General features: G+C 41.4%; 1 protein-coding gene across 1 annotated transcript in view; it reads right to left on the minus strand.

Annotated features, from left to right (window-relative positions):
- The window catches only part of LOC140134655 (uncharacterized), a 127,580-nt gene extending 101,892 nt beyond the window's left edge, over window positions 1-25,688 (minus strand). Inside the window, exon 1 of the mRNA XM_072155119.1 lies at window positions 25,666-25,688. The gene's annotated coding sequence lies outside the window, so the exon portion shown is untranslated. The remainder of the gene's footprint in view (window positions 1-25,665) is intronic.
- Between the last annotated feature and the right edge of the window lie 754 nt (window positions 25,689-26,442).

Consider the following 26,442-nt stretch of genomic DNA (forward strand, 5'->3'; position numbering starts at 1 on the left):
AGTAGTAGATTAAAGGTGCTGCAGTTAAAACTATGTTAGTTGGATCTTGGCATGGAGTTGGCGCTCCGCTGCCAGGCGAGCTTTCGCCAATCCAAGCCCCTGTCTCTAGGCTACTCCCCAAACAGCACTTCTAAGAACCTTTTGTATAAGATCAAGTGTAGTAGCGTTCTTATAAGTTTAGGATATGGCGGGTGAGGGGAATGTAAACAGATGCGCAAGAAGCGCTGAAATAATATTGGTAAATGATAAAAGTTTATTAGTATATTTTGTGGATAACACAGCTGGGTGGCGACAAAGTTAACAACTTTGATGTGGAATCCATGAAAACAACCCAAATTTCTGCCTGACACACCTCGTTTGATAAAGGGACGATGTATGGAGGCAGCTATATGGACGACTTTTGGAGGTAGCAATGGAGACAACGTGTGGAGGCTGCTATGGAGACAATTTAATTTGGATAGTGCCTGTATGTGGCAGTCCCAAAAATTTTTCAAACCAGAGGAGCAGGTAGGTGGCCCTCCAGAAAAATAGAATAGATTGAGTGCCTGTATGTGGCAGTCCCAAAAAGTTTTCAAACCAGAGGAGCAGGTAGGTGGCCCTCCAGAAAAATTGAATAGATTGAGTGCCTGTATGTGGCAGTCCCAAAAAGTTTTCAAACCAGAGGAGCAGGTAGGTGGCCCTCCAGAAAAATTGAATAGATTGAGTGCCTGTATGTGGCAGTCCCAAAAAGTTTTCAAACCAGAGGAGCAGGTAGGTGGCCCTCCAGAAAAATTGAATAGATTGAGTGCCTGTATGTGGCAGTCCCAAAAAGTTTTCAAACCAGAGGAGCAGGTAGGTGGCCCTCCAGAAAAATTGAATAGATTGAGTGCCTGTATGTGGCAGTCCCAAAAAGTTTTCAAACCAGAGGAGCAGGTAGGTGGCCCTCCAGAAAAATAGAATAGATTGAGTGCCTGTATGTGGCAGTCCCAAAAAGTTTTCAAACCAGAGGAGCAGGTAGGTGGCCCTCCAGAAAAATGGAATAGATTGAGTGCCTGTATGTGGCAGTCCCAAAAAGTTTTCAAACCAGAGGAGCAGGTAGGTGGCCCTCCAGAAAAATAGAATAGATTGAGTGCCTGTATGTGGCACTCCCAAAAATTGTTTAAAACAGAGGAACGGGTCGGTGGCCCTCCAGAAAAATTGAATAGATTGAGTGCCTGTATGTGGCACTCCCAAAAATTGTTTAAAACAGAGGACCGGGTCGGTGGCCCTCCAGAAAAATTAAATGCATAAAGTACTATAGCAAGAGCCAGTGGGCCCTGTCAAAAAATAGCCAGTTTCCTCTGCTTTACTGTACAAAGAGGAGGAGAAGGAGGAAAATGAGGAGGAGGAGGAGTGGATAAATTATTCAGGTTGAGCTTCCTTCACCTGGTGGAGATTGGAAATTATGAGAAATCCAGGCTTTATTCATCTTAATAAGCGTCAGCCTGTCAGCGCTGTCAGTTGACAGGCGTGTACGCTTATCGGTGATGATGCCACCAGCTGCACTGAAAACCCGCTCGGACAAGACGCTAGCGGCAGGGCAGGCAAGAACCTCCAAGGCGTACAGCGCCAGTTCGTGCCACATGTCCAGCTTTGAAACCCAGTAGTTGTAGGGAGCTGTGTGATCATTTAGGACGATGGTATGGTCAGCTACGTACTCCCTCACCATCTTTCTGTAAAGATCAGCCCTACTCTGCCGAGACTGGGGACAGGTGACAGTGTCTTGCTGGGGTGACATAAAGCTGGCAAAAGCCTTGTAAAGCGTACCCTTGCCAGTGCTGGACAAGCTGCCTGCTCGCCTACTCTCCCTCGCTACTTGTCCCGCAGAACTACGCACTCTGCCGCTAGCGCTGTCAGAAGGGAAATACTGTTTCAGCTTGTGCACCAGGGCCTGCTGGTATTCATGCATTCTCACACTCCTTTCCTCTGCAGGGATGAGAGTGGAAAGATTTTGCTTGTACCGTGGGTCCAGGAGAGTGAACAGCCAGTAATCGGTGCTGGAATAAATTCTTTGAACGCGAGGGTCACGGGATAGGCAGCCTAGCATGAAATCTGCCATATGCGCCAGAGTACCAACGCGTAAGAATTCACTCCCCTCACTGGCCTGACTGTCCATTTCCTCCTCCTCCAACTCCTCCAACTCCTCTTCTTCTGCCCATACACGCTGAACAGTAAAGGACTCAACAATGGTCCCCTCTTGTGTCTCGCCAACATTCTCCTCCTCTTCCTCCTCATCCTCCTCCACCTCCACCTCCTCCGATATGCGCTGAGAAACAGACCTAAGGGTGCTTTGGCTATCAACAAGGGAATCTTCTTCCCCCGTCTCTTGTGACGAGCGCAAAGCTTCCGACTTCATGCTGATCAGAGAGTTTTTCAACAGGCCAAGCAGCGGGATGGTGAGGCTGATGATGGCGGCATCGCCACTGACCATCTGTGTTGACTCCTCAAAGTTACTCAGCACCTGACAGATATCAGACATCCACGTCCACTCCTCATTGTAGACTTGAGGAAGCTGACTGACCTGACTACCAGTTCTGGTGGAAGTTGACATCTGGCAGTCTACAATGGCTCGGCGCTGCTGGTAAACTCTGGATAACATGGTCAGTGTTGAATTCCACCTCGTGGGCACGTCGCACAACAGTCGGTGAGCGGGCAGTTGGAGGCGGCGCTGCGCTGCCCTGAGAGTGGCAGCATCTGTGCTGGACTTCCTGAAATGCGCACAGATGCGGCGCACCTTCATGAGCAAATCTGACAGATTGGGGTATGTCTTGAGGAAACGCTGAACTATCAGATTTAACACATGGGCCAGGCATGGCACATGTGTCAGTCTGCCGAGTTGCAGAGCCGCCACCAGGTTACGGCCGTTGTCACACACAACCATGCCTGGCTTCAGGTTCAGCGGTGCCAGCCACAGATCAGTCTGCGCCGTGATGCCCTGTAATAGCTCTTGGGCGGTGTGCCTTTTATCGCCTAGGCTCAGCAGTTTGAGCACCGCCTGCTGTCGCTTAGCAACGGCACTGCTGCTGTGCCTAGAGCTACCGACTGATGGCGCCGTGCCCACGGATGGTAGTTCGGAGGAGGAGGTGGAGGAGGGGTGGGAGGAGGAGGAGGCATATTAGGCCTGAAACACCTGGACCGAGGTAGGCCCCGCAATCCTCGGCGTCGGCAGTATATGACCAGCCCCAGGGTCAGACTCGGTCCCAGCCTCCACCAAGTTAACCCAATGTGCCGTCAGCGATATATAGTGGCCCTGCCCGGCAGCACTCGTCCACGTGTCCGTGGTCAGGTGGACCTTGTCAGAAACGGCGTTGGTCAGGGCACGGGTGATGTTGTCTGACACGTGCTGGTGCAGGGCTGGGACGGCACATCGGGAAAAGTAGTGGCGGCTGGGGACCGAATACCGAGGGGCGGCCACCGCCATGAGGTTGCGAAAGGCCTCGGTCTCTACTAGCCTATAGGGCAGCATCTGCAGGCTAAGCAATCTGGAGATGTGCACATTAAGGGCTTGGGCGTGCGGGTGGGTTGCACTATATTTGCGTTTCCGCTCCAGCGTCTGGGGTATGGAGAGCTGAACGCTGGTGGATGCTGTGGAGGATCGTGGAGGCGACGATGGGGTTTTTGTGGCAGGGTCCTGGGCAGGGGGCTGACTATCAGCTGACACAGGGGAAGGAGCAGTGGTGTGCACGGCCGGAGGTGAACGGGCTTGTTGCCACTGAGTGGGGTGTTTAGCATTCATATGCCTGCGCATACTGGTGGTAGTTAAGCTAGTAGTGGTGGAACCCCTGCTGAGCCTGGTTTGGCAAATGTTGCACACCACAGTCTGTCGGTCATCCGGTGTTTCCTTAAAGAACCTCCAGACTTCTGAAGATCTAGCCCTCGCCGCAAGAGCCCTCGCCACGGGAGCTTCACTAGTTGACACATTTGGCGCTGATGCACCAGCTCTGGCCCTGCCTCTCCGTCTGGCCCCACCACTGCCTCTTCCAACCTGTTCTGGTCGAGGACTCTCCTCCGTCTCAGAAGCACTGTGTTCACCCGGCCTCTCAACCCAGCTTGGGTCTGTCACCTCATCATCCTCTGATCCCTCAGTCTGCTCCCCCCTCGGACTTCCTGCCCTGACAACAACTTCCCCACTGTCTGACAACCATGTCTGCTCATCGTCGGACACCTCTTTACACACTTCCACTACGTCAAGAAGGTCATCATCACCCACAGACTGTGACTGGTGGAAAACCTGGGCATTGGAAAATTGCTCAGCAGCAACCGGACAAGTGGTTTGTGACTGTGGGAAGGGTCCAGAAAACAGTTCCTCAGAGTATGCCGGTTCAAATGCCAAATTTTCCTGGGAGGGGGCAGACTGGGGGGGAGGAGGCTGAGGTGCAGGAGCTGGAGGAGTGGCGATTTCGGTGACATGGGTGGACTGCGTGGAAGACTGACTGGTGGACAAATTGCTCGAAGCATTGTCAGCAATCCACGACATCACCTGTTCGCACTGTTCTGGCCTCAACAGTGCTCTACCACGAGTCCCAGTAACTTCAGACATGAACCTAGGGAGTGTAGCTCTGCGGCGTTCCCCTGCTCCCTCATAAGCAGGTGGTGTCTCACCCCGGCCAGGACCACGGCCTCTGACCCCTGCAGTAGTTGGACGCCCACGTCCCCGCCCTCGTCCTCTACCCCTAGCCCTCGGGTTAAACATTTTTAAAATGAGAGTTATAGCTTTAATTTTTTTTTTACTTTTTTTTGTGTTTTTTTTTTTTTTTTTGTGTTTTTGAGTTTTTAAAACCAAACAATGCTATCCTATTGCTATGGCTATTTTCTAGCCAAGTATGAAAGCACACTACTATGCCAGATGAGATGACACTGAGTTATTAAACAAAATAAACGTAAAATAAAAAAGGACAAATGGCAGACTGTGCCTAATTGAAATCCAACCCCTACTAAATTTTCCCACTTCGGTCTTTGCAATGGATATGTGCGTCACTAAGCGCAAAACACAGCGGTCGCAAGTCTCACTACAAATTGCTGACAATTGGCTAGTAGATGCACTGCAGCAAGTACAGCCACCAGCAGATCAACCAGAAATCAAATATATAACGCTACTGTAGGCGTAAGCCGTTTGGATTCTCCTATGGCTATTTTCTAGCCAAGTATGAAAGCACACTACTATGCCAGATGAGATGACGCTGAGTTATTAAACAAAATAAACGTAAAATAAAAAAGGACAAATGGCAGACTGTGCCTAATTGAAATCCAACCCCTACTAAATTTTCCCACTTCGGTCTTTGCAATGGATATGTGCGTCACTAAGCGCAAAACACAGCGGTCGCAAGTCTCACTACAAATTGCTCACAATTGGCTAGTAGATGCACTGCAGCAAGTACAGCCACCAGCAGATCAACCAGAAATCAAATATATATAACGCTACTGTAGGCGTAAGCCGTTTGGATTCTCCTATGGCTATTTTCTAGCCAAGTATGAAAGCACACTACTATGCCAGATGAGATGACGCTGAGTTATTAAACAAAATAAACGTAAAATAAAAAAGGACAAATGGCAGACTGTGCCTAATTGAAATCCAACCCCTACTAAATTTTCCCACTTCGGTCTTTGCAATGGATATGTGCGTCACTAAGCGCAAAACACAGCGGTCGCAAGTCTCACTACAAATTGCTCACAATTGGCTAGTAGATGCACTGCAGCAAGTACAGCCACCAGCAGATCAACCAGAAATCAAATATATAACGCTTCTGTAGGCGTAAGCCGTTTGGATTCTCCTATGGCTATTTTCTAGCCAAGTATGAAAGCACACTACTATGCCAGATGAGATGACGCTGAGTTATTAAACAAAATAAACGTAAAATAAAAAAGGACAAATGGCAGACTGTGCCTAATTGAAATCCAACCCCTACTAAATTTTCCCACTTCGGTCTTTGCAATGGATATGTGCGTCACTAAGCGCAAAACACAGCGGTCGCAAGTCTCACTACAAATTGCTCACAATTGGCTAGTAGATGCACTGCAGCAAGTACAGCCACCAGCAGATCAACCAGAAATCAAATATATAACGCTACTGTAGGCGTAAGCCGTTTGGATTCTCCTATGGCTATTTTCTAGCCAAGTATGAAAGCACACTACTATGCCAGATGAGATGACGCTGAGTTATTAAACAAAATAAACGTAAAATAAAAAAGGACAAATGGCAGACTGTGCCTAATTGAAATCCAACCCCTACTAAATTTTCCCACTTCGGTCTTTGCAATGGATATGTGCGTCACTAAGCGCAAAACACAGCGGTCGCAAGTCTCACTACAAATTGCTGACAATTGGCTAGTAGATGCACTGCAGCAAGTACAGCCACCAGCAGATCAACCAGAAATCAAATATATAACGCTACTGTAGGCGTAAGCCGTTTGGATTCTCCTATGGCTATTTTCTAGCCAAGTATGAAAGCACACTACTATGCCAGATGAGATGACGCTGAGTTATTAAACAAAATAAACGTAAAATAAAAAAGGACAAATGGCAGACTGTGCCTAATTGAAATCCAACCCCTACTAAATTTTCCCACTTCGGTCTTTGCAATGGATATGTGCGTCACTAAGCGCAAAACACAGCGGTCGCAAGTCTCACTACAAATTGCTGACAATTGGCTAGTAGATGCACTGCAGCAAGTACAGCCACCAGCAGATCAACCAGAAATCAAATATATAACGCTACTGTAGGCGTAAGCCGTTTGGATTCTCCTATGGCTATTTTCTAGCCAAGTATGAAAGCACACTACTATGCCAGATGAGATGACACTGAGTTATTAAACAAAATAAACGTAAAATAAAAAAGGAAAAATGGCAGACTGTGCCTAATTGAAATCCAACCCCTACTAAATTTTCCCACTTTGGTGTTTGAGGTGGATATGCGTGCCACTAAGAGCTAAAGTCCCCCTGCTAATTCCTCACAAAATGGTACTAGATGCAAATAAAAAAAAAAAAAAGTAGAACGTTATTGTAGCCCTAAGAAGGGCTGTTGGGTTCTTGGAGAATCACTCCTGCCTAACAGTAAGCTAATAGAACACCCTAACGCTTTCCCTGACCAGCAGCAGCTCTCTCCCTAGCGGCATCCAGACACAGAATGATCCGAGCAGCGCGGGCAGCGGCTAGTCTATCCCAGGGTCACCTGATCTGGCCAGCCAACCACTGCTATCGACGTGTAAGGGTACCACGTCATGCTGGGTGGAGTGCAGAGTCTCCTGGCTTGTGATTGGCTCTGTTTCTGGCCGCCAAAAAGCAAAACGGCGGGAGCTGCCATTTTCTCGAGCGGGCGAAGTATTCGTCCGAGCAACGAGCAGTTTCGAGTACGCTAATGCTCGAACGAGCATCAAGCTCGGACGAGCATGTTCGCTCATCTCTAATAGGGTCCATACTCAAGGTGGAGACTGGGCCACGGTGGCATTTGATTTATATGGTTCGGTATTTATATGAAAAATATTAATATTAACTGTAAAAAAAAGTCCTAGGGTTTTGATTTTCCTCACAATAAATTATAATGGGGAAATCTTCCAGCTTTTATATTGTTTATATATTTAATACACGTATTAACCACTCACCTGTTGCTGTTCCACCAATTCCATGGAGTATTCCACCTACCAAAAAGTACAAACATTAGTTCCTGTGGATATATTGGTCTTTGTGACTTTACCTCCAAGCAGGAGGAAAGCACTTAAAGTATTTCTGTATGTAGTTCAGAAGACCAAAATGCTACCAAATTCCTTTATATTAAACCTTTTGGATAGACAAGAATTGTTGTAGGCGTATAATACAAGTATAGTCATTTTACAATGCCTTCTCCATCAATCATTTGGTGGAAAAGACATGTACTACGCCTAATCTGTGCCTATTTTTGAATATTATGAAGCAAACAGTGCGGCGGGAGGTGGGTGTATCCTATTTACTATAGTCTATGCCAGAAGAGTAACATCTCTCATGGGTCGGACTTGGTCTAAACAGGTCCAAACTGGTGGAAATCCCAAATTTAAAAAAAAACTGGAGAATAATTCATAATGGAACATGTGCCCATCACTGATTTTCCCACAGATTGGTTCAAGATGTAAGGGGAATCAGGTTTAGCATCTTGTTTGCTGGCTCTACTCTCATCACACAGTGATGACTTACCGTATTTTCCGGACTATAAGGCGCACATAAAAGCCTAGGATTTCCTTAGAAATCCAAAGTGCACCTTATAGTCCGGTGTGCCCTATGTATGGAGGAGGGCAGCGGACCCTACTTACATAGGTCCCCGCTACCGGAGACCGGAGACAGCAGATCTCCAGCGGGAACTGCAGATCACGCGGCACGAACAACTTCTGCCACGTCGGTCTGCAGTTCCCGCTGGAGATCTGCTGTCTCCGGTAGCGGGGATCTATGTAAGTAGGGTCTGCTGCCCTCCTCCACCTGAACGGTCCCCCTTCCCCCGAGACCGCTCACCTCTTGCCGCTCTCACCTCCGCTCCGTTTTCTGCCACGCCCCCGGACCTCCGCCACGCCCCGGCCACCCTGCGACTTATAGACCGTTGCGCCTTATATATGGAATTTTTCCATATATAAGGCGTTTTCTACTAATGCGCCTTATAGTCCGGTGCGCCTAATGGCCCGGAAAATATGGTATAATATGACATGAATTTAGAGATTACATTGTTGAATTTACATTTACATTACACTAAAATCATTGTTGCTCCCACCTGCTGCTTCACCAATTCCATGGAGTAATCCACCTTCAAAATAGACACAGATATTAGTATATGGTAAAGTACATTTGGCTGATTTATTACCAGAACAGTTTTTGGATTAATTTTCTGTTCAATTTTTCAGACATTTAGGTAGTGCCAAGGAATGGAAGGCAAATTCATTAAATTGTTTCCAACTTCTACAAGAATATAGTGAACAACCAAAAAATCATTACAATCAAACTCACAAAATAAAATAACATTCTGATTTCCTCTGTCTTGCACAAATGTCGCACAAGACTGTGTTAACTATTGGTTTTTCAAGGCTAAGTCAGAATAGAGGCTGACAGACAATGAAGACAGAAAGAGTTTGTGTTGAATAATTTTGAATACTTTTGAAAGAGATTTTACTCAAAAACGAAGCCTGGGGGGAATTTATCATTACAATCTGTCTTTGACCTGGTTGTCTATGTCCAATTTTTTTTTGTTTTATCTGAATTCCTCAAGGTTGGAGCAGTGCGTAATAAGGGTAAGAGGAGAAGCTTTGCACAGCCACAGGAGCAACAGAGTCTCATTATCATAATTTTAAAATAGTTTTTTCAGCAAAACCACTCAGGTTAAGGGATTAAACAAGATATGATCCTACATCAGTGTAGCTACAGCATTCTCAAGGTATGTTTGCTTCATAATGCATCACATCAAATGGTAGGTTTCCTTTCATGCATTAATACTCTCACCTGCTGCCTCTCCAACTCCGTGGGTTATTCCACCTTTAATAAAGATAAAAAATATTAGCATAAAATCTTTGTCATCTTTTTCTAAAAGCATAACGAAAAATTTGTTTCTGCATTTGTTATAAATGAATTTATTTTAAAACATTTTATTAATTTATTTTGAAGGCAACTTATTGAAGGCATTAACAATGGGAAGGGTTCATATTCAAATCCGCGATACCCGAACCTAAGTTCGAAACGACCCCACGTCTACAAAACTCTAATATTAATATATTGATAATTCTGAACAGTGTTCACTACCAAACACATAGAATTATGCTCAAGGTAATCTCAAATTCTACCAGTAGATATTCACCCACAACTGCCTTGTTACATACTACTATGTCACGCGCCAGTAAGGGGCTACCTTAAAGATGCCATACAGAGAGATGATTTTTGGAAAAATTAAAAGGCAACACCTGTGTTCAGACTGCTTTTATATTCCAGTTTGTCTGACCTCAGCAAATCCATAATGGCACCGCTCATCCATTCTATTTAGAACTTTAGAAATAACTAGGGTATGTATTTCCTGCTGTTTTGGGGAATTGCTCAATATTCTGATATAAGAATTAAAAATACCATACTCTAATTGCCTAATTTTAAACTTTTATTTGGGCTCCATCCATCAAGTGGCTTCTCATGAATGCAAAAGATACATTAACAACCATAAATATTTTAAAGCCAACCTTACAAATTGAAAGCAACTTGATTCTCGTGTAGAGTGGAAACTCAGCAAACCCAAACCTGAAAGGGTGGGCTTATCCCAACTATTGAGAACTTTGTAATTAACTGTATATGTACTTCCTGACACATGTTTGATTGTTTCGGTTTGGTCACTGTGCAAATACATAAAAATAACATATTTAGATTGGCTAATTATGAACTTTTGTTTGGGCTCCATCACTCATCTTCCCTCTAGTGAATGCAAAAGATATAAAATCATCATATTTTCATCATGTGCCTGGCACTGATTTTCAGGCCAAGGGGATCAGATTTTAAGGAGAGACAAGTTTGTCATCTTGTAAGGTGACTCTATTCTGATGGCTTTTTTATTTTAGAGTTTACATTGTTGAAATTACTTTAATATTACACTAGATGCATTATAGCTCCCACCTGCTGCTTCACCAATTCCATGGAGTAATCCACCTTCAAAATAGATACAAATATTAGTATATGCTAGAGGCAATTGAACTGATTTAAAAGAAGAGCGGTTTTGGGAATAATTTTCTTTTGCAGTTTTGAGACATATTGCTAGGGCCAATTTGTTAAAATTAATTATTTCACCTGTTTTGTACGACCATTTGAGGCTTTAAAGAGATCTGCACAATTATTGATTTTATATGTTGCTCAAATGTCATATAAGTCTATGTAAATGATAGCTTTTTTTCAAAGTTAAGGTGGAAATAACAGTTTTGCCAAATACAAGGGCCAAATGGGCCCCCGGTACTCATTTGCATAACTGAAAAAATAATTTTCTCAAAATCTGATTTAGCATTTAAAAAAAGAACGGATCCTGTTGCAAGAGGCACACACCAGCAGGTAAGTTTACTTAGTTTAGAAGCTCTGCATCCATGTGGTAATATTCTCTTAAATGTACTATTTGTTTTTATGCATTGTAAATCAAACATACCTTGAGAATGCTGTAGCTACAGTGATGCAGAAACATATCTTGTTTACTCCCTGAACTGTAGTTTTACTCAAAAAACAATTGTTAAATTCAGGCTGTGTTCCACGCATAAAAGAGCTTCCTGAACTGTCCAGGACTAATCAAACTTAGCAGGATAAGTCATACACAGCAGATGGGGGATGGTGCAGCAATTGATTGTTTCTAACTGTTAGGGACCACACAGTGATCTCGTATTCTCGGCTATTGATGGGCATGACAAGGCTGGAGCAGTGCATAATGATGGTGAGAGGAGAAGCGTTGCGCAGCCACAGGAGCAACAGAGCCTCATTATCATAATTTTAAAATAGTTTTTTCAGCAAAACCACTCAGGTTAAGGGATTAAAGATATGATCCTGCATCAGTGTAGCTACAGCATTCTCAAGGTATATTTGCTTCATAATGCATCACATCAAACGGAAGGTTTCCTTTCATGCATTATTGCTCTCACCTGCTGCCTCTCCAACTCCGTGGGTTATTCCACCTTTAAAATAGATTAAAAATATTAGCATAAAATCTTTGTCATCTTTTTCTAAAAGCATAAAGAAAATGTGTTTCTGCATTTGTTATAAATCAATTTATTTAAAAACATTTTATTCATTTATTTTGAAGGCAACTTATTGAAGGGATTAACAATGGGAAGAGTTCATATTCAAATCCGCGATACCCGAACCTAAGTTCGATACGACCCCACGTCTACAAAACTCTAATATTAATATATTGATAATTCTGAACAGTGTTTTTCACCCACTACAAAACACATAAAATTATGCTCAAGTAGGGATGAGCTGATCCTTTTAGGCTCAGGTTCACCACATTCTGCTGAAGCTGTAACTTAAAGTTTAGTTTTGGTCCTGGAACCTGAACACTAAACCCCCAACAGTAACCACTTAAATGCTGCCTGTAAAGCTACTGACTGTTATTATACACCTCCCGTTTCCTTAGGATCGTCGCTCCTGTGATGTTATCAGGGAGTAAATGTTCTAGCAAGAATGGCAAAGGTGGCATTTAAGTGTTTAACACCTGGGATCAATGCAAGCACCGATTGCAGGTGTTACTGGTGGGGGGTTGAACCTGAACACCGGACACAAACATGTAATATTTGGCACTGAACATTGCAGGTTTGGATTTACTCATCTCTCGCTACTAGCAGATCAGATGATGTTGCAATGGCAACCATGTAGCATCTACTCCCAGGACTTTAGGCGTCCTATTGTCCCAGATTATTTATTTTTGTCATAAGCAGGTTAATATAAAGTTACGGGTGGCAATCAAACAAACATCTAAAAATTTATATCACAAGCAAACAAAAATGGTTAATAGAATATATATTTAACTTGGTTATGTAAATGTAAAAATTGCAAAATGAACAAAGTATTAGGGAAATTTAAATTTATAAAAAAAATATTGAAATGGGTTAAAAATGTATTACATGTAAATATGTGATGAGCGTGTAAAAACAAATGAATAAACAAAAGAAATATTATACATTGGATATTGCATGAATCATTAGATACTAATAAACTGATATTTGTATCAGGACTCACCTAGTCCAGTTCCTGCCGTTTCTATATGAAAAAGAAAATACTATTTAACATACAAAATAATTTCTATTTATTTATTTAAATAAGTGATATTTATAATAATATGTTTAGTATGTTTTTATTTGTTTTATCCGGTAAATATGACATTCAAAAATATTTCCTCTATAACTGTACTATAACTAATATTCCATTTCTTTTTCCTGCCCTGTTTTATAATTGATATTAAATCTTGAAAAACAAATTTTCCAATGTGTTAAAATATTTGCTTATTTTGCAGTTAAGTAGAGTTAATTTTTACACCAAACTAAAAATAGATCGAAACTGGTAAATAAGACTTGTACTGCCGGATAAATATTTCAAAAAGAGTTGAACTTGATTGAAGCCCTGATATTGGTGGAGATGCACTTAAATTTTCTCTGCTAATGTATATACTCACTAAATCCGTAGTGACCTTGTTGCCCTCCGTGTTGTCCCTGAATTCCAATGTTTAAACCTTCAAAATCAACAAATTGTTAACATTAGAGGAAATTTCTGAATAGGGATTTATAGAACTTCCACGATCTGTTTCAGTTCAAATTTGACAGATTTGATATTTTAAACCCCTATCAAATGAAGTAAATAATCAGGTACCCAAACTTGGTAAACAAAATACAATATGCTTTATTAGATAATCACAAAAAGCTTTCCCGTAGGAATAAAATATGGGAACACAAGAAAAAACAAACAGACTAAAATTGCACAAAACCCGGATCAAACTATGATAAAAGAGTGGTACAATCATACATGGTACAACATACTATTAGAGAGGACCTAATTCGTCCAAATGCCTTGCAATATAGTACATGATCTCCTAATAAGGGATTACATCCTACAAGCCTCATCAATCTGAGGACCGTCAAGGAGAGAATCATACATCTGTAAATAGACCAACGATAGACCACTAATGTGAGGTATACAGACCGCGCTAATGTGCAGAGACCCCGACACGTGTTTCGCCTCCAAGGCTTCTTCTGGGGGAGTGCCGCATACACGGTGTAGCACTAATTTATTTGTCGATCGGCCAATGGCATCTGAGAGCGTAATTGGCCATTAATTATGGCCAATTACGCTCTCAGATGCCATTGGCCGATCGACAAATAAATTAGTGCTACACCGTGTATGCGGCACTCCCCCAGAAGAAGCCTTGGAGGCGAAACACGTGTCGGGGTCTCTGCACATTAGCGCGGTCTGTATACCTCACATTAGTGGTCTATCGTTGGTCTATTTACAGATGTATGATTCTCTCCTTGACGGTCCTCAGATTGATGAGGCATGTAGGATGTAATCCCTTATTAGGAGATCATGTACTATATTGCAAGGCATTTGGACGAATTAGGTCCTCTCTAATAGTATGTTGTACCATGTATGATTGTACCACTCTTTTATCATAGTTTGATCCGGGTTTTGTGCAATTTTAGTCTGTTTGTTTTTTCTTGTGTTCCCATATTTTATTCCTACGGGAAAGCTTTTTGTGATTATCTAATAAAGCATATTGTATTTTGTTTACCAAGTTTGGGTACCTGATTATTTACTTCATTTGATAGGGGTTTATGTTCAAGGTAGGGAGGTGGTGTGCTTTTGCCCTAACAACCACCCCCACACACTGTTTGGTGTATTAATAATTGCCTGTAAATTCATTTACAGAAGATTATACTACAGTCCATATGGACTTTCGGGCCAGAGAAACAACATGGCGATCGGAAGCAGATGCGCTATTTGGGAACCAAGGAACAACAACAGAGGATCCAAATATCAGAAAGACTAAAGAAACCAAACTGAGATTGAGGAATCTTTTACATCGTCGAACAAAGATGTGGTGGAATAGACTCTCGTTGGAAACATATACTAAGAAGAACTTGATACCAAGGGGTCTAAGGATACAGATATTCCCCTCTTTCGGTTTGGATGATACAGTATTTAGTACGAAATGGGAGGACATTTGTAATAACAGCTCAATGGCTTTGATGCATGTAATCATTGAATTTAACACCAAACAGATTGAGTGCTTAGATGGTGAGATTATTACTCTACAACAACAATTGAATCAAATATTGTCACCGGAAGAACAAGATGTGTTCTCCAAGGAAATTGATGAGGCCTTCAAGATCTGGGAGAAACAAATTAAGGACATGAAGTCCAAAAAATTCCAGAGGGATTCTCAGGATGAAACATTGGGCAGAATATATAAATGGAAGACCCAAAAGGAGGGTCTGCGCAACCGGGCACCCTCTGTGGCCTCTCTCTCCTCAACAGGTGGCGAGTCGAATACATCCATAGATAGCCAAGGTAACCAACCCCGTAGGCACAATAACAGGAGATACGATCCATACAGGAGACAACAACCAAGGAGGTGGACAAGAGATGAAAAAGAAAACGAACGAAAGAAAACGTCACTAAAGGTAATAAATTTATCAGATAAAGTGTTGACGGAGGCCCAGATGGAAGTATTAAGTCTTGGTATGAGTTTCTCTCCAACCCCTGTTTTTGACTGTTTTGCAGCAGTAAAGGATCTCCATTTATTTGCTCGAAAGCTGGTTTTTAAGAAATTTTTTCACCAGGACATTGACCCTCACCTATTTCCGACCTCGCAAGAACAGGAGGCTCTGAGGTCCCTGGGAGAACTTATGGCGGAACAAGAGACATCTACAATAAGAAGTAAGTTCCCCAGGGCTTTATTGCCAAAATCTAAACTATTTCCATCTTTCTCGGGACACCCGAATATAGAACTATTTGTCACACTGGTAACGAACGATTTGAAAAAATTACCGAGAACGGTGAAGGAGACAAACTGTACTAAAACACAATACCAAGCAATAGATGAGCTGAGCAAAATGAGGGATGTAACCATAAAACCCTCAGACAAAGGGGGGAATGTGGTGATTTGGCCGGTGAAATTATATGAGAAAGAAGCCTTACGACAACTAAGAGACTCTACTTGTTATAAAAGACTAACTTACAACCCTCTTATTAAATTCACAGAGGAGCTGTCTTACATTCTGACTGCAGCAATGGAGAGTAACATCATCTCCAAGAATCAATATGATGCCCTACTACCTCAATACCCAAAAGTGTCCAGTTTTTATCTACTTCCCAAGATACATAAGAGGCTGATGAACCCCCCTGGACGCCCAATTGTGTCTGGAATTGGCAACCTTTGTGAACCCATATGTAAGTATGTCGATTATTATCTTAGACCATTGGTTGAAGTACTCCCATCATACCTGAGAGACACCACAGACATTTTGAGGAAAATGGATGGTATACATCTGGAACCGGACATGTGGCTGGTGGTCTGTGATGTGGAATCACTATATACCGCGATACGCCACAGTGATGGTATTGAAGCCTCCAAATATTTCCTCAATATGTCTGGTCTTGAACCAGAGATGGTCAATTTTTTGGTATCTCTACTGAACTTTGCCCTATCCCACAATTTTTTCATCTTTAAGGAAACCTTCTACCTACAGCTCCAGGGAACGGCAATGGGGGCGTCTTGTGCGCCCTCATATGCCAACTTGTTCCTGGGGCTGTGGGAGAGGGATATTTTTCTAGTTAACCCGAAACCATCTGTGGAAAGAGTACATATGTGGTCAAGATTTATTGACGATATTGTGATGATCTGGCAGGGCTCAGAGGAGGAACTACATAAGTTCATGCAAGATCTTAATGTGAATGATAAAAATATCAAATTGACCTACAGGATGGGAAGACAAAACATTGAATTCCTGGACGTCCTGTTCAATGTCGATGACAGGGGGATGATTGTATGTGACGCATTTAGGAAAGAAACTTCAACCAATTCGTTACTTCACGCGACATCCTCACACCCCCGGAAGCTGATACACAATATACCGGTAGGTCAATTTTTGAGGATAAGACGGATTTGCAATACAGACACTAATTTTGAGAAACAAGCCAACGATATGAAATTAAGATTTAAGGAACGGGGATACCCGATGCGAGCCATACAAAATGGATACCAACGAGCAAAACGCACGAGGCGGGAGGACCTCTTGGTTCCAAAACCAAAGAAAGACGGAGACAAAGACCTGGTAAGGTTTATAACAACATTTGATTCGCACAGTGAGAAAATAAGGTCGATCCTAACGAGGCACTGGCCTATTCTTTGTATTGATCAAACACTGGGCAGGTATCTCCAGAAACAACCCTCTATAACCTACCGTCGGTCTAAGAATTTGAAGGACCATTTGGTCAAAAGCTACCATAGGGGCTCAACGCCAAACAGACTATTTGGATCGAAGGGACCGAAATGGGGCTGCAAGACATGTGGTTCGTGTGTAGCATGTCCCAACATTGTAAACTCCACATCATTTTGGAACTCCTCCAAGTGTAAGGAATACAAAATAACACACTCCATTTGCTGTACAACGGTGGGGGTGATTTATTTGGCATCATGCCCATGTGGTTTGTTCTATGTTGGCTTAACTTCTAGGGAGCTCCGGAGAAGAGTAAGGGAACACGTACTGGGCATAGAAGCAGCCAAGGATGTGAACTGCGAAAGGAGTCTGAAAACTCTCCCACGACACTTTAAACAGCACCATAACTGTGATGGGTCCCTTCTTAAGGTAAGGGGGATTGACAGAGTTCTCTTTGATAATCGGGGTGGGAATTGGAAAAGACTTCTTGCACAGAAAGAGGCGAAGTGGATTCACGAATTAGATACCATTTCTCCCAAGGGCCTCAATGAAAATCTGAGCTTTGTGTCCTTCCTGTGATTTTGTATACCCTCTTTCTTGATATATTTGGATCCATGTGCCCTATACATTACAGTTGTAGTAATTTTTAATTATGAATTTTTGGATTTTAATTGTGTGCTTCTGTCACGTTTCTTTCTTTTGTCTTGTCTTTATTCAGTTTTAACTTCTGATCGGCCTGTAAGACATAGGGGGCACCTGAACGTTTTTGCAAAAAGAAGGAAGAAAAAAGAATACTCTTACCTGACATCTACGCTTGACACTCCCCCCCCCCCCCTTTTTTCATCTTTTTCATTTTTATACCATATTCATTCCTTTTATGTCCAGCCCTGCCCTAATACACATTGTTTTTACCTCACGTTTGCTAGCACGGTTTTTCACAGCATGTCACTTTCACTGGTTTTAGCACCCTTCACTTTGATATTATGTATGTCCTGTGATGTAAACGTTGAATCTTATCTTTAATTATGTTTTCATACCACCAGATGGTTTACAGTATGCACTTTATGAATTTATCTACTATGCTTCCACATATTGTTACGTTTTTACTGCTGAAACTCATATGCTTCCACATATTGTTACGTTTTTACTGCTGAAACTCATATTTACATGATGCACCTTATATACTTACCTCCTAGTAGAGTTTCGGACGATTATGGCACTTTTTGCACTAAGCACTTTGGTCTTAGGACACTAGCGGGGAGTCATGGTAACCTCTAGTTGCTACACAGCAACCATGTATCTGCGGGCGAGATCTCGCGATATGTGACGTCACATACCTAGCAACCATGTGACCGCGAGCGAGATCTCGCGATAGGTGACGTCACTGGGATTCCATCAGCGTTCACACCTACATTATTTGTTAGCATTAGCGTTACTACGCAGGCATCCAATAACATGCCACGGTAGGAGGAGCTAGCGATATAGGCCAATTAATGGCCAATTACGCTCTCAGATGCCATTGGCCGATCGACAAATAAATTAGTGCTACACCGTGTATGCGGCACTCCCCCAGAAGAAGCCTTGGAGGCGAAACACGTGTCGGGGTCTCTGCACATTAGCGCGGTCTGTATACCTCACATTAGTGGTCTATCGTTGGTCTATTTACAGATGTATGATTCTCTCCTTGACGGTCCTCAGATTGATGAGGCATGTAGGATGTAATCCCTTATTAGGAGATCATGTACTATATTGCAAGGCATTTGGACGAATTAGGTCCTCTCTAATAGTATGTTGTACCATGTATGATTGTACCACTCTTTTATCATAGTTTGATCCGGGTTTTGTGCAATTTTAGTCTGTTTGTTTTTTCTTGTGTTCCCATATTTTATTCCTACGGGAAAGCTTTTTGTGATTATCTAATAAAGCATATTGTATTTTGTTTACCAAGTTTGGGTACCTGATTATTTACTTCATTTGATAGGGGTTTATGTTCAAGGTAGGGAGGTGGTGTGCTTTTGCCCTAACAACCACCCCCACACACTGTTTGGTGTATTAATAATTGCCTGTAAATTCATTTACAGAAGATTATACTACAGTCCATATGGACTTTCGGGCCAGAGAAACAACATGGCGATCGGAAGCAGATGCGCTATTTGGGAACCAAGGAACAACAACAGAGGATCCAAATATCAGAAAGACTAAAGAAACCAAACTGAGATTGAGGAATCTTTTACATCGTCGAACAAAGATGTGGTGGAATAGACTCTCGTTGGAAACATATACTAAGAAGAACTTGATACCAAGGGGTCTAAGGATACAGATATTCCCCTCTTTCGGTTTGGATGATACAGTATTTAGTACGAAATGGGAGGACATTTGTAATAACAGCTCAATGGCTTTGATGCATGTAATCATTGAATTTAACACCAAACAGATTGAGTGCTTAGATGGTGAGATTATTACTCTACAACAACAATTGAATCAAATATTGTCACCGGAAGAACAAGATGTGTTCTCCAAGGAAATTGATGAGGCCTTCAAGATCTGGGAGAAACAAATTAAGGACATGAAGTCCAAAAAATTCCAGAGGGATTCTCAGGATGAAACATTGGGCAGAATATATAAATGGAAGACCCAAAAGGAGGGTCTGCGCAACCGGGCACCCTCTGTGGCCTCTCTCTCCTCAACAGGTGGCGAGTCGAATACATCCATAGATAGCCAAGGTAACCAACCCCGTAGGCACAATAACAGGAGATACGATCCATACAGGAGACAACAACCAAGGAGGTGGACAAGAGATGAAAAAGAAAACGAACGAAAGAAAACGTCACTAAAGGTAATAAATTTATCAGATAAAGTGTTGACGGAGGCCCAGATGGAAGTATTAAGTCTTGGTATGAGTTTCTCTCCAACCCCTGTTTTTGACTGTTTTGCAGCAGTAAAGGATCTCCATTTATTTGCTCGAAAGCTGGTTTTTAAGAAATTTTTTCACCAGGACATTGACCCTCACCTATTTCCGACCTCGCAAGAACAGGAGGCTCTGAGGTCCCTGGGAGAACTTATGGCGGAACAAGAGACATCTACAATAAGAAGTAAGTTCCCCAGGGCTTTATTGCCAAAATCTAAACTATTTCCATCTTTCTCGGGACACCCGAATATAGAACTATTTGTCAAACTGGTAACGAACGATTTGAAAAAATTACCGAGAACGGTGAAGGAGACAAACTGTACTAAAACACAATACCAAGCAATAGATGAGCTGAGCAAAATGAGGGATGTAACCATAAAACCCTCAGACAAAGGGGGGAATGTGGTGATTTGGCCGGTGAAATTATATGAGAAAGAAGCCTTACGACAACTAAGAGACTCTACTTGTTATAAAAGACTAACTTACAACCCTCTTATTAAATTCACAGAGGAGCTGTCTTACATTCTGACTGCAGCAATGGAGAGTAACATCATCTCCAAGAATCAATATGATGCCCTACTACCTCAATACCCAAAAGTGTCCAGTTTTTATCTACTTCCCAAGATACATAAGAGGCTGATGAACCCCCCTGGACGCCCAATTGTGTCTGGAATTGGCAACCTTTGTGAACCCATATGTAAGTATGTCGATTATTATCTTAGACCATTGGTTGAAGTACTCCCATCATACCTGAGAGACACCACAGACATTTTGAGGAAAATGGATGGTATACATCTGGAACCGGACATGTGGCTGGTGGTCTGTGATGTGGAATCACTATATACCGCGATACGCCACAGTGATGGTATTGAAGCCTCCAAATATTTCCTCAATATGTCTGGTCTTGAACCAGAGATGGTCAATTTTTTGGTATCTCTACTGAACTTTGCCCTATCCCACAATTTTTTCATCTTTAAGGAAACCTTCTACCTACAGCTCCAGGGAACGGCAATGGGGGCGTCTTGTGCGCCCTCATATGCCAACTTGTTCCTGGGGCTGTGGGAGAGGGATATTTTTCTAGTTAACCCGAAACCATCTGTGGAAAGAGTACATATGTGGTCAAGATTTATTGACGATATTGTGATGATCTGGCAGGGCTCAGAGGAGGAACTACATAAGTTCATGCAAGATCTTAATGTGAATGATAAAAATATCAAATTGACCTACAGGATGGGAAGACAAAACATTGAATTCCTGGACGTCCTGTTCAATGTCGATGACAGGGGGATGATTGTATGTGACGCATTTAGGAAAGAAACTTCAACCAATTCGTTACTTCACGCGACATCCTCACACCCCCGGAAGCTGATACACAATATACCGGTAGGTCAATTTTTGAGGATAAGACGGATTTGCAATACAGACACTAATTTTGAGAAACAAGCCAACGATATGAAATTAAGATTTAAGGAACGGGGATACCCGATGCGAGCCATACAAAATGGATACCAACGAGCAAAACGCACGAGGCGGGAGGACCTCTTGGTTCCAAAACCAAAGAAAGACGGAGACAAAGACCTGGTAAGGTTTATAACAACATTTGATTCGCACAGTGAGAAAATAAGGTTGATCCTAACGAGGCACTGGCCTATTCTTTGTATTGATCAAACACTGGGCAGGTATCTCCAGAAACAACCCTCTATAACCTACCGTCGGTCTAAGAATTTGAAGGACCATTTGGTCAAAAGCTACCATAGGGGCTCAACGCCAAACAGACTATTTGGATCGAAGGGACCGAAATGGGGCTGCAAGACATGTGGTTCGTGTGTAGCATGTCCCAACATTGTAAACTCCACATCATTTTGGAACTCCTCCAAGTGTAAGGAATACAAAATAACACACTCCATTTGCTGTACAACGGTGGGGGTGATTTATTTGGCATCATGCCCATGTGGTTTGTTCTATGTTGGCTTAACTTCTAGGGAGCTCCGGAGAAGAGTAAGGGAACACGTACTGGGCATAGAAGCAGCCAAGGATGTGAACTGCGAAAGGAGTCTGAAAACTCTCCCACGACACTTTAAACAGCACCATAACTGTGATGGGTCCCTTCTTAAGGTAAGGGGGATTGACAGAGTTCTCTTTGATAATCGGGGTGGGAATTGGAAAAGACTTCTTGCACAGAAAGAGGCGAAGTGGATTCACGAATTAGATACCATTTCTCCCAAGGGCCTCAATGAAAATCTGAGCTTTGTGTCCTTCCTGTGATTTTGTATACCCTCTTTCTTGATATATTTGGATCCATGTGCCCTATACATTACAGTTGTAGTAATTTTTAATTATGAATTTTTGGATTTTAATTGTGTGCTTCTGTCACGTTTCTTTCTTTTGTCTTGTCTTTATTCAGTTTTAACTTCTGATCGGCCTGTATGACATAGGGGGCACCTGAACGTTTTTGCAAAAAGAAGGAAGAAAAAAGAATACTCTTACCTGACATCTACGCTTGACACTCCCCCCCCCCCCCCTTTTTTCATCTTTTTCATTTTTATACCATATTCATTCCTTTTATGTCCAGCCCTGCCCTAATACACATTGTTTTTACCTCACGTTTGCTAGCACGGTTTTTCACAGCATGTCACTTTCACTGGTTTTAGCACCCTTCACTTTGATATTATGTATGTCCTGTGATGTAAACGTTGAATCTTATCTTTAATTATGTTTTCATACCACCAGATGGTTTACAGTATGCACTTTATGAATTTATCTACTATGCTTCCACATATTGTTACGTTTTTACTGCTGAAACTCATATGCTTCCACATATTGTTACGTTTTTACTGCTGAAACTCATATTTACATGATGCACCTTATATACTTACCTCCTAGTAGAGTTTCGGACGATTATGGCACTTTTTGCACTAAGCACTTTGGTCTTAGGACACTAGCGGGGAGTCATGGTAACCTCTAGTTGCTACACAGCAACCATGTATCTGCGGGCGAGATCTCGCGATATGTGACGTCACATACCTAGCAACCATGTGACCGCGAGCGAGATCTCGCGATAGGTGACGTCACTGGGATTCCATCAGCGTTCACACCTACATTATTTGTTAGCATTAGCGTTACTACGCAGGCATCCAATAACATGCCACGGTAGGAGGAGCTAGCGATATAGGCCAATTAATGGCCAATTACGCTCTCAGATGCCATTGGCCGATCGACAAATAAATTAGTGCTACACCGTGTATGCGGCACTCCCCCAGAAGAAGCCTTGGAGGCGAAACACGTGTCGGGGTCTCTGCACATTAGCGCGGTCTGTATACCTCACATTAGTGGTCTATCGTTGGTCTATTTACAGATGTATGATTCTCTCCTTGACGGTCCTCAGATTGATGAGGCATGTAGGATGTAATCCCTTATTAGGAGATCATGTACTATATTGCAAGGCATTTGGACGAATTAGGTCCTCTCTAATAGTATGTTGTACCATGTATGATTGTACCACTCTTTTATCATAGTTTGATCCGGGTTTTGTGCAATTTTAGTCTGTTTGTTTTTTCTTGTGTTCCCATATTTTATTCCTACGGGAAAGCTTTTTGTGATTATCTAATAAAGCATATTGTATTTTGTTTACCAAGTTTGGGTACCTGATTATTTACTTCATTTGATAGGGGTTTATGTTCAAGGTAGGGAGGTGGTGTGCTTTTGCCCTAACAACCACCCCCACACACTGTTTGGTGTATTATTAGATTTGATATTTTGTTTTATTTTTATCAGAAAAGCTCAGCTAAAGGAGGAGATCGTTGCTACTTTTAAGAAGTTTATTGGCGATAGGAGGAGGGAACTAGTGAAGTTAATAATGTTAGATGTTTTTATTTAGTATTTGTTCACTTTACATTGATAGTGTAGTAGTAATGTGCCACATGCCATATACCCTGGACATGCTGTATAATAATGGAAGCCTATACCTTCTAAATGTTTCTATAGATTTTTATACCTTCCCATAGTCCCCATTAAATACTGTATATACTACAAAATACATTTTTGGCATTCATTTCTTAGTGTGTTGATGACTATACATGAGTAATGGATGGGTGCATCATGACATCTGCTACTCTGCCGATCAACTCGGTGGTGCCAACTGGCCGCTGCAGTATTGACAAAGTACTGAATGCAGGTGTCAACCCATTTGATAGCAGTCATCTTGGTTTTGAACGTCGCTCCACATGATGTCATTACAGTCTGGTGGTCAGTTGCCATGGCAACCAGGAGTCTTTATAAGACTCCAAAAGTAAAATTACTAAAGATATGTAACAGTTTTCCAGTGTACACTTTTACTTATATATAACAAATTCTCTGTATATTGCAACGTAGTAGTAAAGCAGTATATTATATAAGCAATAAGACTCTCTACGGTTAAAGTACGATAGAGGATATAAAAATATTTTTAAAATAAAGTTTAAAAAATAAAAATTTAAAAAAAAAAAAAAAAGTTTAAATTACTTCTCTGTTCCCAGTAAAAATAATGAATAAATATAAAAAAAATAAAAAATATATAAACAATTAAAATCATAAAAATGCTAGGTTTTTCAAAGTGCCCACTCGATCAAGATATGAAACCGGTTATTTCCAGCGTTGAATCCCATAATGGAAAATAACGCTCAATTATTCACAACTGCAGTTTTAAAAATGTTAGAAAAATTGATCAAAAGGTTGTACAGTCCTCAAAATATTAGCACTGAACAGAGGATCTCACAAAAATGACACCTCACACAGCTCGGTACACTGAAGTATGAAAAAAGTTATTAGCGTCAGAAGGACCTTTTTTATGTATACATGGTTTTCATTTTTTTTTAAGTATTAAAGCACAATAAAACCTATATAAACTTAGTATCCCCGTAACTGAATCTAGCCAGAGGATAGGAGATGTATCATTTTGGATGTACAATGAAAACCTTAAAAACTGAGACCGCAAGAAATTGGCGCAGATACATTTTTTCACAACATTTTGTTTTGCTTCCCGGTACACAACATGAGACAGTAAATACCATCACTTAGAAGTACAATTTGTTATTCAGGAAAAAAAAGCCCTCACACAGCTCTGTACACAGAAACATTAAATAGATTTTTGAAAAAGGGGAGCAAAAAATGAATAAAAGAAGGCTGCATACTTAAAGGGTTAATAAACATTTCTGAAGTATATTCACCTCCATGTAATCCTCCACCAGCTGCAAATAAAAAAAAACAAAAACAAAGGAAATTGTTGTTTGTTTTATATCCACATATTCCAGAGAATTCACTTTTCATATTATGGCTCATATCAGATGCGGACGTCATTGAATCTTATAAAAGGTTCCAAATTCTTAGAAGGACCAGTAAATTTCAGTAAATTCTCTGTGCACCACAAATACATTATTTTATAGTTTCTCTATGCATTATAAAATGCAAATAACTCTACACTGTCCATTATTGTATGTACTGAACTATATTTTATATATAAAAAATAGAAAGAAGGAAAAAAATTACATTTCTTTCTGAGAAGGTTTTTCGTTATTATTGGGTTCAAAGACTGGTCCCCAAGTTGTATTTACTTTATATTGTTCAGTATTTATTTATTTAAAAAATATACAATATATACTTAAGTCTAAGCCTAGTTTTTCAGCACAAAAAAATGTTTTTTTTGGGTTGGCTCATACTTAAGTATATACGGTAGCAATATTGATCATAAAAAGAAAAAATATCAAAGGTTTTGGTCTTGTTATACACAGATTATTTTCCTTACAGTAAATTATAATGATGGTATTATTTTAGCTTTTATATTGTTGTATTTTTAATCCATGTATTATCCACTCACCTGTTGCTGTTCCACCAATTCCATTGAGTATTCCACCTACCAAAAAGTACAAACATTAGTTCCTAAGTATATTTTGGTCCAAGGGGAATCAAATTTAGCATCTTGTTGTCTGGCTCTTCTCTGGTCACACACTGATGACTTATAATATGACATGAACTTAGAGTTTACATTGTAGACTTTACGTTTACATTACACTAAATGGATTATTGCTCCCACCTGCTGCTTCACCAATTCCATTGAGTAATCCACCTTCAAAATAGACACAGATATTAGTATATGGTAAAGTACATTGGGCGGATTTATTAGCAGAACAGTTTTTGGAATAATTTTCTGATCAATTTTTCAGACATTTAGGTAGTGCCAAGGAATGGAAGGCAAATTAATTCAAACATTTCCGACTTCTACAAGAATATAGTGAACATTACAATCAAAATTACAAAATAAGATGACATTCTGATTTCCTCGTTCTTATTAGACTTTTTGAGGCAATCACTAGATCTGCACAATTTTATTTTAAATGCACAAATGTCACATGAGACAGTGTTAACTATTAGTTTAAGACAGAAATGACAGGACAGTAATGCGGAATGGAGGAAAAAATACTTAAAAGACAAAAACGCCAGAAGAGGCTTCTTTGACAGCTCGTAGACAGGAGCCCCTGAGGCTCAGTTATATCCATTTTAGAAAGAATTTTTCTCAAAAACTGAGCTACTAGAAGCAAATTAAAAAACAGATCCTGCTACAGGAGGCATAGGCGGGCATGTAAATTTATTTGGT

Source organism: Engystomops pustulosus, chromosome 6, assembly GCF_040894005.1.
Source record: "Engystomops pustulosus chromosome 6, aEngPut4.maternal, whole genome shotgun sequence".
Classification (NCBI taxonomy): Eukaryota; Metazoa; Chordata; class Amphibia; order Anura; family Leptodactylidae; genus Engystomops; species Engystomops pustulosus.